This window comes from Xenopus tropicalis, chromosome 8 (assembly GCF_000004195.4).
Source record: "Xenopus tropicalis strain Nigerian chromosome 8, UCB_Xtro_10.0, whole genome shotgun sequence".
In the NCBI taxonomy this organism is placed as follows: Eukaryota; Metazoa; Chordata; class Amphibia; order Anura; family Pipidae; genus Xenopus; species Xenopus tropicalis.
Window position 1 is genome coordinate 68,765,547 of NC_030684.2, and position 18,118 is coordinate 68,783,664.

Genomic DNA, 18,118 nt, shown 5'->3' on the forward strand with positions numbered 1-18,118 from the left:
TCATCTGAGTGAGTATTGATATCCCTGCATTTACAATTCGGTCTTGGAGAAATAAACCGTTCCTTTGTTTTTCAAGAGCTCCTGGCATCCAGTTTCTATTCTTAAACCTGCATTACCATCTAATACACTACACAGTGGCAGTGGGAGGTATAGTTCAACACCATCCTCCAGTAACTTCTCCCATTTAGCGGAGGCCCATCCTGATGTATGAGAGTCCAATGTACCTACTAGCCTGGTTTTGGTCCAATATAGCCCAAAATAGTGTTACACTTCCAAACTGGAGAGCTGTAAAAGAAGGAAATTAAAAACACTTAAAAATCAATAATATGGATCTATTGCCAATTGTCTTTGAATATCACTCTGTAAACCTCAGATAGTTTATAGGTCAGCCTGTTAGAACAGTCAGCACTGACGTGACACATTTATGGAAAGAGGTAATGATATGGTTTGCCTTTATTAGGCTTGCACAAACTTGCACAAACCTCAGTTGCATTACTAATGGCAGCCAACAGGGGGCAAGGAGCTCATTCTAAACGGAACTCTTCCTCTGTTTCACTCATTCTCTGTACTTGGAACTAACAGCACACAGTAAGTTTTACTCATGCAGATTTACCAGCTACCCTGTACATACTGCAGAATACTTCTTTCACTCTTTATGCTTTAGCTCTAAATGCATGAGTGCCTGCTTTATAATGATATGCCTGTGGTGTCTGCTTGCTTATACACAACCTGCTGGGCATTTATGTAAAGAAAATACATATGTGTGTGTGTTGTGCCCACTTAGTGTCTTTTTTTTTAATACAACTTGTAACAAATTTGTATTTGTGCAACACAAAATCTCCATTTGTATATTTTAACCTCAGACAATATATGGCCATCTAGAGCTTGGCAAACTACAACTCACATCATGGTTTTTGGAGGATGCTGGGAGTTGCAATTCAGCAGCAGCTAGAGGGTCACAGGTTACCCAGTTCTGACATATAACGTTATATATTGAAGATATAGGCCTATATACAGAGCTGCATGAAATAGGTAGAGTATTAATATAAGAGAATAATAGGAGAGGGGTATTATATATATATATATGTGTGTGTAAGTAATGCATTTTTAATTTTAGGCCAGAGATTTTCTTCTCAAAATGTAGTCATATGTGTATTTATAGAGTTCCACTGAGATATTTATTGCTTGGCTCTAAAGCTAAACACCATATCATAACAGATAGGTACATACAACCATGTAATTACAAAACTGTTTGCATGGCTGGAGTTAAATATGAGGGGGACTGCAAGACAGAGGGGGAATTCACAATAGTGGAGTAAACTGAAACTGGAGTAAGAAATATTATTGGAATTAAATTGGAGTTAAAAGAATATCAAATTCACAAGTGCCTTAATCTATTTCATGACTGGAGTGGTTTTAAACTCTGTGGAGTTAAATTGTATTTCCAGAATGCCAGTTTGCCTTAGCTCCACTTTTGTGAATTCCCCCAGTGACTTTGGACTGCAGTCTTGGATATAATGACTTAAGGGCATTTCTACCTTCCAGCTGTTTGGGAACATTAATGGGAGGTTCCTCTGCCAGCGTATTGCAGCTGGGATTTGTAGTTCATTATAAGACAATGTTTGCAAGTTGGGTTCCTTATGAATAATAATAATGACATAATAATATGTCATTTAAAATTTGGCCCCTCTGAAGCTAAAAGCACAAGGCAAAGTCCCTTCATTCCTGAAAAGCCAACCTGTTTTTTTCTAGGGTGAAGCTGGTGTCTGGAGAAAACTCCATTCAAGGTGAGGGATAACCTATAAGGGCATATTTGTGCCATAACCTGGGCAGAGACAGAGAGGGTTATATATTTAACTGGCTAGATGTCTCATTCTTTTACTGTATTAGCAACAGATAGTGGCAATTACAAGAGATGACTGGATTCATTTGGAGCAATAACATACTTTCTAGCTCACACCGTAACATTTACCATTAAGCACTGGTGCTCACCATGTCCAAAAGCATCTCCAACAGTGCCCCGGTGATTAAAACGTTGTACCAATAAAAAAAGGCTATTGAGCTGGGCCATTCTTGGTTAAGTCTACCTAGCTCATTTAATTAAGCATAAGACACTGTGGAAGCATTGTGACTGGGGTATTAAACACCCTTTACTTTGTAGAAAATGTCTGTGACTTTGCTAGTTTCGCCACACACCCCTGTATTGCAGTCCATGATTTTACACTTGTGCAAGAAAACATCTAAACGCCTCTTAAAGGCATTTTAAGAGTTATTAGAATTCTATTTTGGAAGTATAAAGGGGGGTGGGCTCTTGCTCTTTTATCTCCCCTGTGAGGAAAAAGATCCCCCATTATCTGTCTGTATTGTCCATTCTCAAGGGCCTTTTCTCCAGAGAAAACAACCCCAACCTTAACAGTCTTTCCTCATATTTTAAATTTTCCATCCATTTTCCCAGTCTAGTTGCCATAGGCGGATTTTCAATAAGGCTTGGGGAGGCTAAGCCTCCCCAAACCTGCTCTGGCACCCTAAAAATAAAAAAATAAAATAAAAAAACCTGGCTCCGTTTCTGCGCTGTCCTGCAAATCTTCTCCTGTCCCTGCAAGCTCCGGGTTCTGCTCTAATCAGCTGTGCTCTGATTGGATCTTTCTTCTTGTACATTCTCCAATCAGAGCACAGCTTTCTTGACAGACAGTAAAATTGACCAATCAAGACACAGATGCAGACAGGGATGGGAAATTTTGCAAACTGCAGAAATGAAGACTTAAAAAAGAAGAATCTGCAGACTGTAAGTTTACCCATGAACGAGCTTTGAACTTTGCTGCAGTTTTCATCCCACAGGTACTATACTGTATATGTTCTAAATGCTGACCCACTAGCTGGAATTAAATTGTTTTTTGTTATCTGACATCTATAATATCCCCTACCCTAACAGATGGAGGGTAAGTTAATTTTTCCCCCTGACAAAGCTCATTGTGCTTTTATATATTTGTTATGGTTTTTTGCACATTCTATTTTTTTTTTACTTTTGTCATTGTTTTTTTAATTTATAGTAAGTTACAGTGGGGCCAATGCTGTGTATCAGTGCCAGTGTTATAGTGCCAGGGCCTGAATATCTGCCATCTGTACCCACTGCTCCTCATGGCATATAATGTGCTGGTTTTGTATATAAAGACTGTGTCTCGCTGTATATAACGTGCCTGGGATGTCAGTACCTGCTGCCTCACTTTCTATAAAGCTAACTTAAACACATCTAATGGGGAGGTTCACTTTTAAGTTAACTTGTAGTATATTATAGAATGGCCTATTCCTAGCAACTTTGCAATTGGTCTTCCTAGTTAATTTTATATAGTTTTTAAATAATTTGCCTTTTGCTTCTGCCTCTTTCCAGCTTTCAAATGAGGGTCACTGACCAAAAAGTATTGCTCTGTGAAGCTACAGTTTTATTTTTCCATGCAGGCCCCTTAACTATTCATATTCCCATCTCTTGTTTAAACCACTACCTGGTATATAAGACCCTAGCAACCAGATAGCTGCTGAAATACCAAATGGAGAGCTGCTGAACAAAAAGCTAAATAACCGAAAAACCATTAAAAATAAAAAAGAGGACCAATTGCAAATTGTCTCAGAATATCAGTGTCTACATCATATTAAAAGTTAATTTAAAGGTGAACTACCCCTTTAATCTAACTGAACACAAATGTATAGAGAACCCCTAACAGAAGTGCACGTATGAATGCTTTTACATCCTAAGCATTTTAGGGTAAAAAAAATTCCCCCCACCCGTACTTTTGCACAGTATCCCTGGGAGTCAGTGGGAACTGCCAGAGGTAGTTGGGAGGTTAATTTTTTACACCAGCAGTGAATCCACTAAGTGTCACATTAGCTGTAGGTCCGTCTGTGTATGGGCCATCTTTAGCCTCCCCAAACAAAAAAGTCACCCTCCGCCTATGCTAGTTGCATATCTGGGCACTCTCTCCAGCTCATTATTATGTTTCTTAAGGACTGGGGCCTAGAACTGCTCTGCATAGTCAAGTTAAAGAAGAAGGAAAGCTTAAAACACAGTGGGTGCCAAATGTAAGGCACCCACCCAGTTATTAAAATCACTTACCTAATGCCCTGGGTTGGTTCTGTTTTCTGCTTATAGGAGCAACGTTCCAGGGTATCAGGTAATTTATTATAATCATTGGGGGGAAGACAACATTTGGCGCCCCCTAGTGATTTCACCTTTCTCCTAATTACCTTTTAAAACAAAATGATGTAAAGTAGAGAGCTAACTTACATGTAATTTACAGAAGCAATGACTGCATTGGTGTTGCCTGCAAGCACTTTTGCCTGGTGGTTTTTACAAAGCTCTGTGCAAGCTAATTTTATATTATCCATAATGTTTCTGCAGCTCTTTCATATTTTGATGTCACTGGCCCATTAAAACTATAGTAGCTGTAGTACAACAATTACTAGATAGCTTCATGCTAGATACACTGTGTAAGATTAGAATAGGGTGTATATTTGTTTGTATGCTGTAAAAGTTAAACTTGAAGAAGATATATTAATGGGGTTATGAAGTAACTGGGCAAAAGTATCCCACGGAAACCAATCAGATTCTAAATGTTGTGCTTTAAGTATCTACTGAATTTCAGAAAATACCTATATTACTACCAACCCCCATTGTGCAGGAGATGAGCTTCACCTCAGGTCTCTACCGCTGTAAATCACTTTATTTGTTTCAGCGAGCATACAAGATACGGTATATGGTAGATATTATCTCACATTCTTTTGAAAATCAAAGATCTCTATTGATTGCTTTATGTTACTGGTTACTAATATACAGAAAAGGTCAGAAAACAGAATGTAAGGTTACTTACTACCAGGTGTTTCCAAGCTAACCCTGTTTCTGATACTTCCATGTGATCAACAGTGACACAATTATTTCATAGATATTTTTATTATTATTTTCTGAATGCTGTGAAAAAACAAAATTTTTTGTGTAGGCACCCTTGTGTGCGCATCGCATCTAAAAATGTGCATTTGGAGGGGGAAGGGGGCTATTTGCATGTTCTCCCAAGGATAGTGCTGTTACTGGATTCTGTAATGTTGCAATAAGTAAAACTATAGGTACAACTAATACCTAGAAGTAACCAAAAGAAAGATATACTTAGGGGCTGATTTACTAATCCACGAACGGTCCGAAGGCGTCCGAATGCGTTTTTTTTGTAATGATCGGTATTTTGCGATTTTTTCGTAAATTGTCGCAACTTTTTCGTAGCCGTTATGACTGTTTCGCAAATTGTTGCGACTTTTTCTTAGCATTACGACTTGCGCGAATTGTCGCGACTTTTTCGTAGCCTTCGCACCAAGTACGAAAGTTTCGGATTCATTTAAGCTTCAGTATCGTGACTTTCCTTGGGCCAGGTTGGAGCTGCAGAGTGCCATTGAGTCCTATGGGAGGCTTCCAAAATCATGCAAAGTCTGAAAGTTTTGCCCGCCGTTTACGAGCGCTCAATACGAAAAAGTTGCGACAATATACGAGCAATTCGTAATGGCAACGAAAAAGTTGCGACTTTTCGCGCAAGTCGTAACGGCGACGAAAAAAATTGCAGAAAATACGAAAAAGTCGCAAAATGTTTCTTTCCAATCCAAATTTTTCCCATTCGGATTCGAATTCGTGGATTAGTAAATCAGCCCCTAAATGTTATTGTCAGTACTGCTAGAAATAAGCTGTTTGTAACAATATTAGAGGTGCTTTGTGAAGAAATTCAAGGCTAAACTGTTGCCTGGGTTGATGGAAAACTATCCTACAGCCAGCTACTATTATTTGCATAATAGGTCCCATACTTGTATTAAATTGAAGGTTTCTAAGGGAGCAGTAAAGCATACACTGGGGAAGTTTTCACAAAGCAAGACCTGCCAAATGTAAAGTGAGCAAATCATCTGGAGATCAATATATCAAGCTAACTTTAGAATGAGACAGAACAGGTCTATCCCATTTAGATAAAGTAGTATTAAATGTTTATAATCATGGAGCAAATAATATTCACATTTAAGGCTGACAACTAGAAGAAAGCCTGAAGTGTGTGCTCATTCTGAAGTTCTCCCTAACAGCTTTGAGGCAGTTAAGATGCAGAATTGCAAGAAAAAAGATCTATCAATTAAGTAAAAATGTTAATATTTTTTTTTACAATGTTTATTCTTTACCATCAGTGCAGATTGTACTCAACCCTATCCATAGTTATTTAAGCACAATAGGTCCTGTGCTGTGTTGGTTTAATGTAAGTTTGAAAGACCCAGGAGCTGACCCTGGATACTTGCCAGTGCTATGCCATGCATAATGCTACTCTGGCGTATTGTGTTTTGTATTCTCATGCCATTCAGGAAACAGGAAGGAAAAGATAAAGGCAGCAGTGAATAAATACTTGTGGCTCTCAAGCTGACGTTGAATTCTAGCTAATAAAGGCAGGAGTGGTAGAGAGTATTTGACTTGCTGGTTGTTGCCACGTTTATTATCAGTATGTTTTGCTGGTGTTTACCTATTGCCCGGGAAAACACATTTTAATAGCCTTTTGCTCTGAGGCTCTGCTTGTTTTGCAGTTCCCTGAAAGGAGCAAGGCGTGGGCTATGCTCTTTAAAATAGAAAGCAAGACAAAGGGCCACTCCACTTGAAACCACACACCCTTTCTCTCACCAGAGCCCAGTAACATGCTGATAATAAAAACCAGCTGAAGCATTAAAAGGGATATTCCATCACATATATTCCATAATTAAAAAATATGACAAGCTTATTTGAGCAACGGGGTTAAGTTGACTTGTGTGCCCTTTACTATAGTAGTTTGAAGCCAGTATTATATTTATTATATCATTTGTTTGTTGAATTTGCCCTTTTGTGAACTTTGGAATTTGTAGGGATGGGCAGAGCTCTGTTAATGAGTCAACCAAGAGGATAATTCATGAGGATAATTCCTGTGAATAACCAGTGTAGAAATAGAGCTATTTTTGTTAACTGTGTTTATAAAATGCCAACACATTTTGCAGCAGGCTTATTTATAGTATATAAAGTATAATCACTGGTGGTTGTTATATACAAACACTATGTCATAGAAATCAGGCCAGTACAAATACCAAGGAAGCAGTATTCAAAACAAAATTAAAGTCTGCCGTTGCTTTTGAAATCCCTAAATGAGTAAGTACAGGTATAGGATCCCTTATCCGGAAACCCGTTATCCAGAAAGCTCCGAATTACGGAAAGCCTGTCTCCCATAGACTCCATTTTAATCAAATAATTCAGAATTTTTAAACTGATTTCCTTTTTCTCTGTAGAAATAAAACAGTACCTTGTAATTGATCCCAACTAAGATTTAAATAATCATTATTGGATGCAAAACAATCCTATTGGGTTTAATTAATGTTTTGTTGATTTTTTAGTAGACTTAAGGTATGGAGATCCAAATTACGGAAAGACCCCTTATCCGGAATACCCTTGGTCCCGAGCATTCTGGATAATGGGTCCTATACCTGTACCAGTAATGCATCAAATATTTGGTTATGATCATTTCATTTCATTGTAGGCATTTAATATCTACAAATCAGAAGGGACTTACGCAGCATTTAGAGCCTATAAAGCTTTAATCAAGAAGGCATTTTGCTTCACTTGCAAAGATCAATATATTAACAATATAAACACATATGGGGAGAACATGAGTCCATAAAAATGTAATTATTTTGCTTAAATGGAACTCAAAAAGCAGCCAATTATAACAAGTACATAGCAGTAAGCCACCTGATAAACAGGTGACTAATGCCCTAGATCCTGAATTAACAATATAGTAATACAAATAGTGAGCAGTTTCACACATGGACTGTTTATTTGGTGCACAAAAGTGTATCAACAATTCAGAAAAATGAACCATACCAAAAGGACACCTCAGTGATCCGTGGTCCCCGAGCACCTCCCTCATAACATGTTTAGTGTCACTTGATGCTTTATCAGAAGTATGTGATGAAGTGTCCAATGACTTTAAAACCATTAGGAGGGAGGAGCTCAGGGACCATGAAGCACAAAGGTACTTTTGTCCTATTTTATTTAAACTTATATACATTTATGATTGTTTTGTGCACCAAATTAAAGTTTGATGTGATACTACCAACTATATGTATTCATAACACTAAAAACTGTGTTTGGCGATTTCAGCTTGTTCTCCATCTTGTCACACAGTTGAGATCTGAGAATGTGCCTATTTATAAACTCCATAAAAAGCAATGTAGAATTACAATGTACATTTCAGTACATCAGATCTTGAGTATAAAAATGCATGTAGTTATAAAGCTGCCTACTAGTTACTCACAATATTATAACTACAAGAAAAACTTGCATACAAAAAGTTACACAACTTGGCACAGAAACTGGTTGCATTGAAAAACTTATGTAAAAACCTTTTGATTTTAGTGGGTTTCTCTCAAAAGTCTAGAATCCAATGTGGTGTAAAACAGTGGCATAAAAACATGCTTGTTTTGGCATTTGAATGTCTATGACTAGGAAAGAGGCTGCTATTACATATGAAATTTACATGCAAGAGAACCTTGCCATTCTTTTGGAGACTTTGAAGGTACTGGTACTTGGTAAATATGCAATTGATTTGGCATTATTGTTTGGTGTTAATATTTTTAAACGGACTATGATAGACAGGTCAGCTTATAACAAGGCTTAACCAATTTATATTTCCAATTTATATGGAAATGAGACAAAAAAACATGAAATGGGATTTCTGGGATTGACAATATTATAACTGATGAGGTGACCAGTGGGTAGGGAGTAATGTGCTATAGGAGCCTCTCTGCACACAGTTTTACATATATGAGTTAGAAACTAAGTAACTGCACTTTCTATCACTTGGAGTATAAGTAAAAGTTAACTTTCATTCTTTTAGGGTTTTTTGCAGTAATGTCTTTACGGCTGCCAAACCTCTTCATCATGTCGTGTATATCTTAAGTGTGAGAAGTGACAGCAGACATTTTTTGTGAGACACAGTCAATTGTCTAACATAGTAAATGCTTGTTTATTGTGTTTCCCAAAACTGGGCCTGCGACACTAAAATGGAATTAGCTTGTTTAAGGCCAGCATCATGATAGTTGTGACCTAAGCCAGAGTCTCGCCTTTTCTCTGTTTACACCTCCAAAGAAACTTTTAACCAAATATGGTTTATAAAACTGCTAGCTAATTCAAGCTAAAATTCCTCATGATCCATCCAAAAAAGCAAGCTGTTTGAAATCCCGTTCCACCAAACAGTGCATTCCAAAGTGATGTCATTCTGAACTGCAGGATTTGTGTATTTAGTTAAATCACCAGAAAATTCTTTAAAATGTTTTTACTATGAGCCTTGCAAGCATTCTTCTCCTCTAGCAGGATTCTTGCCACGGCCAGTAAAGCAAAGAAGGCAAGGCAACAGTATGGGACTTTGAACTTGAAACTGTTATATCCTTTATGTTACTTTACCTATACCTTATTACCTAGTCTAAAAAATACAAACTGATCAGTTCTTTCTTAGCTAAAAACATAATATTTGGCCAATATTTCTCCACTGTAATTATTACTATTCAGTAGTAAAAAGAAGGGGTACTGTGCTTATTTCTATTAAGAATTCAATTCTGGTCTCTACATATAACTTTTAATTGGAATAGTTACTTTTTTCAGGGTATTTACATTTTTATCTCAAAACCACCAGCATTTCTAACAGGAAGATAAGTTACTTTTAAATGCAACTAAGGTACTCCATGTCAACCCCTGTACTATATAAAATGAATAATGCTGAGACTTGAGAAAGCACTCCCATGGTCTATTATATAAACATACACTATATTTATTCATCATAAACCAGAGTAATTGGATTTTCAGTATATTTTCAGGAGACAACTTATTGTGTTGTGTTTCATTTGTGCAGAGAAATCAAGGATATAGCATCCTGTTAGCAGAATGCTCCTACATTGCCTATTAAAAAAATCAATCATTGTTGTCACAGGTACTGTACCTTTGCAATAACAATACAATACCTTCTAACTGCTGTTAATCAACAGAAATGTGGATTGTATGGCATCAGCACATTGCCTGCTACAATTTTTCAGTTTTGTCACAGGAAAATTTTTTCACAAATCCATTCTACAATGTCTATATGCAGTCTGTTTTGCCAGGAAATAAAACATGGTTTGTTGCACCGGAAAAAAACTGCCCCTTGCCTCCCACATGAAGCCTTTGGATCACAGCCCTCCAGCCCTGTGTATCTAAAGAGCTGCCTGAGCACCTTGTTTTGAAGAAATTGACAAAAGGGCAGCTGTTTTTTCCTATGAAGAACAGCTATAGCATAGTGAAAAGGAGCTAGGTATGCACATCGTGTCACACATAGCTACATCAGATATTGAATATGGTCAGATTTATTTAAATTAACAAAATATACTGCTAAGTAGCTTTAAATGCCAATGAAATGGGTCTCTATACTGATGGTTTGTGGTCAGGTCAAGCATAACTGGTGACTGCAGCTTGTTCAGTTGCCACACATGCATACCTTTCTGCAAGTACCACCCTGTTAAAAAAACTTTTGCTAAAGGGGTAGTTCAATTTAACTTGTTATAGAATGGCCAATTCTTAGCATATTTTCAATTGGTCTTCATTTGTTTATTTTGATAATAATTTTTTAATTTTTTTGACTTCTTCTGACTCTTTACAGCTTTCAAATGGGGGCCACAAAAAACTAATACTCTGTGAGGCTACAATGTTGTTGTTATTGTTACTTTTCCATACTTAGCGTTCTATCCAGGCCCTCTCCTATTCATATTCCAGTCTCTCTTTTAAATCACTGCCTGGTTACTAGGGTAATTTAGATCCTAGCAATGGCACCCAAAGCTGTGCCATTAGCCTATGAAAATGAAGGCAGAGAGAAGCAATGCGCTCCCATCCACTTTCTGTGTCTCTGTATTTACAGGCACAACGTAGATATCAGTGTGAATTTTACACAAGACGAAGCTGTGCCAATAATGCTTAAACTCTTCACTGAAGCCCAGCCCGGTGTGCCATTAGTAGTACAATGCATTGTATTGGTGCCACAAAATCTAATATAAAAAACACTGACAACCAAATCAGCCACAGGCTCAGACTCAGATTTATAGAACCTGAATAACAAGATACCTCCTGTTCCTACTGACTAAAACTCCATGATGTGTGATGTTGTATGAGTGTATTTGAGGCATGACTAACTTGTCATCAATACAGAAGAAATATTCTTGCTGTAAGGAATTGGTGGTGGTGGAGGGGGGCTAGTCCTTTCTCAATTTTTTTTACCAAATTAGGTAGTGTGTATTTGTTTGGTTTGATGTTTAACTAAGGTTAACTACTTGCAAGATTTCTAAGTGAGGGGAAATAAAAGCTGCTGAAAATTGAGTATTTTTTGGCAGAGAGCTTGAGGCAGGAAAACAAACCTAATGTTCCATTCAGATTACACTCATTTGGGAAGAGATTGCAGCCAGATGGCTCCGCAGGCCCTGCACTACTAGGGCTTTCGTGGATATATAAAGTAAATTTCACATTTTCATCCAAGCACACCCGCATCCAAAGGAACTGTATGATTATCAGAGCTGGAAGCCTGCCATGTGGGTGAAGTCATGTTTTCCACACAAGCATGACCCATAACATAATAGGCTGAACAATGAATGTACAGGTGGCTAGGATACATTACAGCTACTCTCTGCCCATTATTGTTACAAATATTGCCTACCTGTTATTCTTAGATTAGAGATTAACCAACTCCCTCTGCATGTGATCTCTCCCAGCAGCAGTTAGCTCTGCATTGCATCAAATCTACAGAAATTTCTGCCGAAACTTTTGAAAATAGTTGTTTCCCCTTTGTCTCACAGCAAAACATTGTAATATTCCTGTCTTGCTGTTGTTTCCCAAATAAAGTGGCCAATTACAAATTTTCAATGGATCATTTTAATGAGCTAACTAACTGGTCAATGGACTGATCAATTTTGCAAGGTACAGTATTACGTGCATGCACCAATATTTACAAATGCATTTTTTTAAAATGTAATTAAGAAAATTATATTTTATATTAGAAGCCTGTCCTGGGATATTCTGAGAAACTGAAATCTGACTTGTTCAGTGCTCTGCCCTTACACAGTTTGACCAGCAGGGGGAGCAAAGGATTGAACAAAACAGTAGTGTATTGATCAGCACATATATACAGTATACCACCGCAGCGCAGTTCTGCAGCCCCTTCTGTTTGTTAGGCTGCCTTTGCTACATTTGCTTATCTGTAGGAAATATGAGTATGAGTTGTATAAATGAAATGTCACTGCTAATGTCTTTGCTCTTTCTCTGCAGGAAGCCCTGTTATCCCAGTATACTGCAGGCCAGTGATTAATAGCGCAGGTTACATTCTCCCTATCAGGTAATCAAGTCTAATCTTATACTAAAATGAATTTAATGGCTTATTTATAAAGCTGTGTAAAGAACAAAGCCGGAACAAAACAAATAACATAATACAGTAAACCTTTACTGCCAATCAATCCCATGAATTTATAGAGCTATGTGATGAATTTATTTAAATATAACCGATCATAAAATACTGTTAGAAAAAGAGGCATTACTGTGAAAAACCCTGTGAAAGGTGCATTTAGTGCCCCTGCTTTTTCTTCACCACTTTTCATAACAGAAATTATTTGCTGTGTGAGTTTGTCCTTTGGACTTCAATGGTTTATGCCAGGGCTATACTGGTATTACATTATACTTAGGCATCAGTCAACCATAACAAATACTTACCTTTATTATAAAGAAAAAAAATATTTAGCTGTTTGCCATATTTCCATGTCTGACGTGCATGCATGTGCAAGACCAACAAAGTTTTATAAAAATACCATGTATTTTATACCAGTTTTTTTCAGCACAAAATACTCTACACTTCTTTATAAGAACTTTTTCCTGAAACTTCAGGTGACTTAGGCAAATTGTGGCTCCGCCTATGCCATCCCACCAATGATTTACATTCTAGCCGGTGGTATGGCATCGCGGAGAGATTTGTCACAACGTGACTAATCTTCCCGTGTACCTCTGCCCTTAGTGTTCAAGTTATCCTATACATTTCCACAGGCTCTTCCTTAGCAAACACTACCAGTCTACCAGCTGGCAAAAGAAGGGCATTTTAACAAATCCTGTCATAGTTAACTCTAGCAGCATAAGATAATATATATTTTGTGTCACTGATAGCACACAGTAGGGCTCATTAAAGTGATACTGACACCAGATTAAATCTTTTTTTACATCTATCATAACATTGTCTTTGCAAGAATTTTATAATTTTGCCATAAAAATATTTGCCTGAGGCATTTACATAACCTGTCTGATCCCCCGTGTTCCTCTATGAGGGGGCTGCCATATTTGTCTGTTAGCATTAGAAGCTGTAACTGACAGGCTGAGAAGGGACAGTCAGGCTGGCAAAACAGTCAGGTGAATGAACTTCAAGTAACAATTACTTACAAAACCAAACCTGTCAGCGAAAAACCGTCAACACGACCTATAGGTAGCTTTTTATATATATTCATATTTTGAAAAGTAGTTTTTTCTTGTCAGTATCACTTTAAGGAATCCAAGCACAATTGCAATATTGAATGCAATTTTGCACTCTTAATACAATTATCAAATGCCTGTAAATGCTCCCTATTGCTGGTACATTATGCCAATGTGTAGGCCTAGCCCATACCTCCCAACTGTCCCGCTTTATGCGAGACAGTCCCGATTTCTCCACCCTGTCCCACAGCCCCGGATTGTTCTTCAAATGTCCCGTTTCCTCCGGCTGCGTCCCCCGGCTCTTCTTCTCCCCGTGACGTTACGTCTCTCGGGAGCACCGCTTCTTCTGCTCAGTTCCATTCATTTAGGTGAATGCGGTGCAGAAGCTGCTGTGCTCCCGAGCAACGTGAGTGTGACGTCACAGGGAGAAGAAGAGCCTGCGGGCACAGCCGAAGGAAGCAGACAGGTGGTGGGGGGAGCAGGGGGAGCCGCAGGAAGCAGGGGGGCGCTGAGGAGGAGTTGCGGGGGAGCTGGGGGATGCTGGAGAGGATGCTGGGACGGAGCCGGAGGATGCAAGGGGGGAGCTGGAGGAAGTTAAGCGCGGCAGATATTCTTGTCCCTCCTTCTACTTTTCAAATGTTGGGAGGTATGGCCTAGCCTGCCCTACAGGGCACATGGACACAATGGACCCCTGAAACTGGAATTACTGCCTATTTTTAGGAGTGTTGTTCCTATGCATGATACTGACGTGCACCCGATGAATTGTACACTACAAATTATTGACACTTTGAGCATTTGTGTGCTGGAAGTCATGCCGTTTGTTTACAAAGAGAAAAAAGGCATGCTGGAACTTGTGCGTCATATAATTTGTCCTCAGTTTGGTCTTTGCAGCAAGTTGCAATCAAATATGCATATGCGTATTATTGTGCATGTTTGCAGTGAATGCCATTACAGTTGGGTTGTGGGAAAAACATGGCAAACTGCCCGATTTTTTGCACTTTGCCCACATTCTACATGCCATCCGGGGCTGAAGCATAGAAATGATAACCTTTCTCTCTATATTCCATTTGATTCCTATTTAGTGGATTACAACCCAACAAAGGGCACAAAAGGCATGTGCATGCAGCAGCATTGATAGACTGTAAATAGGTAATAATTGGCCAATTACAAGAATGTTATGAACTCAGTAGAGGCTACAGACCTTTAATCTGTGGTACCTGGGGGAAGTGGGGAGCATATGCAGAGTATTTGGGATAGAAGAAGTATGTAAGTGCACTGTTGAAAATAGGTTTATTGGTTATAAGTGTAGTATTGATTTTAGATGGCAGAGTGAGCCAGTGAGTGCAGGGATATGCAGATAATGGTTGCCAGATGTCTGTCCAGCTAATTGCAAAACACATGGGTATCTTTAGGTAATTGATATTAAATGGAAAGTGGAGATGGTTATAATAGTCTGTATGGGAAAGTATTAGAAAACAGACAGTGTATTAGATGAGCAAAGCAAAATGTAGCTAGAGGCTATAAATGTGAGCTGTTCAAAGTACCTGTCCTTCTGCATGATGTGTTAAATGACATACTTTATGATAAATATTTGTTGTTTGTGGTTTGTTTATGTGAGTGTATGTACCGACACACATTACCATACATTTAAGAACAAAATCATTCTGTAACACTTTGTTATCTCCTGCCCCATAATGTGGCAGATACATGCTACAATTATACATAACACTGACTCCTCTTTTCAAGCTGAACCCACAGAAACGCTTGCTAGCACATTAAATAATGTCTGAGAGAAAGCAAAGCTTGGAGTCGCTAAGTGAATGCATTTTGTATCACTGAGAAGAAAGCTTAAATGTGGATCTGTTATGTGCAGGCTGTTTCACATCGGTGTTTATATAAAAATGAATATGAATGAAAATAGATTTGAAATTTAGAACCCAATTGTTATTTTATTCCTGTTTATCACATAGGGGTGCCTCTATTAAATAATATGAGCAGGCTTCCTGCAGGGCTACAGCACTATGTAAGGTGCATGGAGGTGCCTGAACAGTTCCAAAGCCAGGCAGTATGTGCAGACTCATTACTAGTAGGGTACCAATAGGGGAGGCAACATTTGCTAAGTGGAGAGGTGGAAGACTTGTTATGCCATTAATCATTGCAGCTTGACTGAAAGACAATTGATTTACCCCGGTAAGATGTGTATGGGGGGGGTTAAGTGCATGGCGCCATTGACCACTTCTGAGTGATAAGCACCAGATAAAAAGTGCACCAACCTAATTGCCAAATAAAGTGGCAATTCAGAGAGGGTAGTTTCCATTGCCATTGCCCTTAGCCAGAGGGAGGATTGATAAGAGAATCACTATTAGCAGTCAGCACTTACAGAATTATGTCAGCTGTTGTTCTGCTAAAGGGAGACTGCAATCAGTAAGGAATGACTCCTACAGCCTGTCTGGCTTTGGAAATGTTTGGGTACTTCCATACGTCCATGGAGGCACCCCGAATGTAATAAACATCCGGATGATTTTGGGGTCATTTATAAACACTGGGCAAATGTGCACCTGGGCAGTTTTTACTGTTCTGCTAATTTGCCCTATGTTAACAAATGAGCTTGACAGACAAAACATTGAAAATCTCTAACATTTTATTACATAGAAACATTGTTGTGGTAACAATACATATTTATTTTTCCTTGCTCTCAGTTAGTATTTTCAGTTTCAGTCTGGAAAGAGCCAAAACACATAAACATAACATAAATAATGAAGACTAATGGAAAAGTTGTTTAGATTAGGTCCATCTGTAACATACTAAATGTTAATAATATAAAGCTAGTGTTCCCTGATTACAGTACAATATAAAAAAGTAATGTTAAAATAATTTAAGGGGATTAATAGGGGTTAACAACACTGGTGGGAGGAAGGGGATAAAGTGTTAAAATAATTTTAGAGGAGGGCTAGAGGGGCAAGGGAGGGAAGTGCTAAAAGAAAAATGTGGGGAGGGGGAGTAGGGATTAAAACAATGACTCACGCTGCTCAGTTTGGTCATCAAAGGAAATACCTTCTCTTGGGTTATTTATAGAGAGATCTCAGATAAAAAAACATTTCTAAAAATTAAAAAGGGGAAAAATGCAAACCAGATATTTGCTCTAAAAGAAGTACATTTATTTTGTAGCTTGGTGTGATCCATCGCTCATGATTGCCTGTTATCCTTCTATATTACTGCACTCTGATTTACTCTATGCAACTGCAGTCACACCTGCTCATATACCACAAGGGGCTGTACAAATAACTGTTTTATTGGGGACAGATTTAATTTATTTTTAGAGGTAATCAAGTTTATGGGGCAAATTTATTAAACCAGGAACTAGGCTTGTTAGAGCAGGCACTCACGATATACCATATAAATAGGCACAGTAAAAGTAAAAGATTAACTTTTTTTGATTTTACAATGCCTGTTTATATGGGATTTCATGAATACTGTTTATCACCTCTCACAAAGGGCCGTGACACATGGGGAGATTAGTCGCACCGCGACAAATCTCCCTGCAATGCCATCCCGCAGGCTAGAATGTAAATGGCCAAAGTCGCCGAAGTTTCCTCTCAAGGCACGACTAATCTCCCCGTGTGTTACAGCCCTAAAGGTCTGAGGCATCTGGACCCCACATCACATTTGCTGAGCATCTATACACTTTGCTGCATTATACCTTTACAATTCATTCTACAAAGGCATCAAATGTCAGGAAAACAATTCTTTCTTTTCACATTCTATCACCAGGGGGAAAAAAAGGACCTAAACTGCCATTATGGCTAAACTACCCAATCAGATGCTTGTATGGCCAACAATATTAGATTTATCAAAGCTAACTGCTGATCACATTGTATGGGTTAAATTGGTCAGTTCCCTTCTGATTTGCTTGACAGATTTTCAGACTCCGCAAAAGCATTGCATACTTTTTTTTAAACTTCCTTTTGAAGAGCCCAGGTGTATCATACTCAGATCAGGGAGCTGTTTTACGGCATGAAATGGTCCTCAAAAGGCTTATGGCAGCTTATGGCGTATAATCTAAAATCAGTAGCATACATACTGTCTGCAGTGGCTGCTTCCTCATCATCTACATGTGACTGTGGTTCAACAGTGTTAAGATGATTCATATACTGTGCAAAGGAACTGAGTGACAGATTTGAATGCAGAAGCAGAAATACATAATGATCTCATTGACTCAAAAGTGCAGTAGCTCCGATTTAAAGGGATTCTGATTTAAAGGGATTCTGATTTAAAGGGAAAGTGAACCACTGCTTGGCTACATGTTTATGCAGTCCCACCAGGTGCGCAGCACCTCTCTGTATCAGTGTTGTTTATAATATATTATGCAGGGATTTTTGCTCCAAATGACCAAAATAGGGTTGATTTTGGTATAATAACTCTAGGAATGACCATGTTCTATTAAAGGGGCATTTTATTTTTAAATAAACTTTTATCTGGTCTCTGACCATGACACATGGTCATTTCTTCCTCTATCGCCCTGCAGCGGATGTCTCCTGCATTACTCTGCAGCAGTGTGCAGCCCATTCTTCCACA

At 38.4% G+C, this 18,118-nt stretch overlaps 1 protein-coding gene across 3 annotated transcripts in view; it reads left to right on the top strand.

Moving 5' to 3' along the window:
- Positions 1–494: 494 nt before the first annotated feature.
- fhl1 (four and a half LIM domains 1) overlaps positions 495–18,118 on the top strand; it is a 44,518-nt gene continuing 26,894 nt past the window's right edge. The window contains exons 1-3 of one of the 3 annotated variants that reach the window (XM_012968216.3): positions 524–588; positions 1,753–1,787; positions 12,362–12,428. The gene's annotated coding sequence lies outside the window, so the exon portion shown is untranslated. Of the gene's footprint in view, positions 589–1,752; positions 1,788–12,361; positions 12,429–18,118 lie in introns of all 3 variants that reach the window. The other 2 variants (XM_012968215.3, XM_031890346.1) reach the window with 2 other exon arrangements.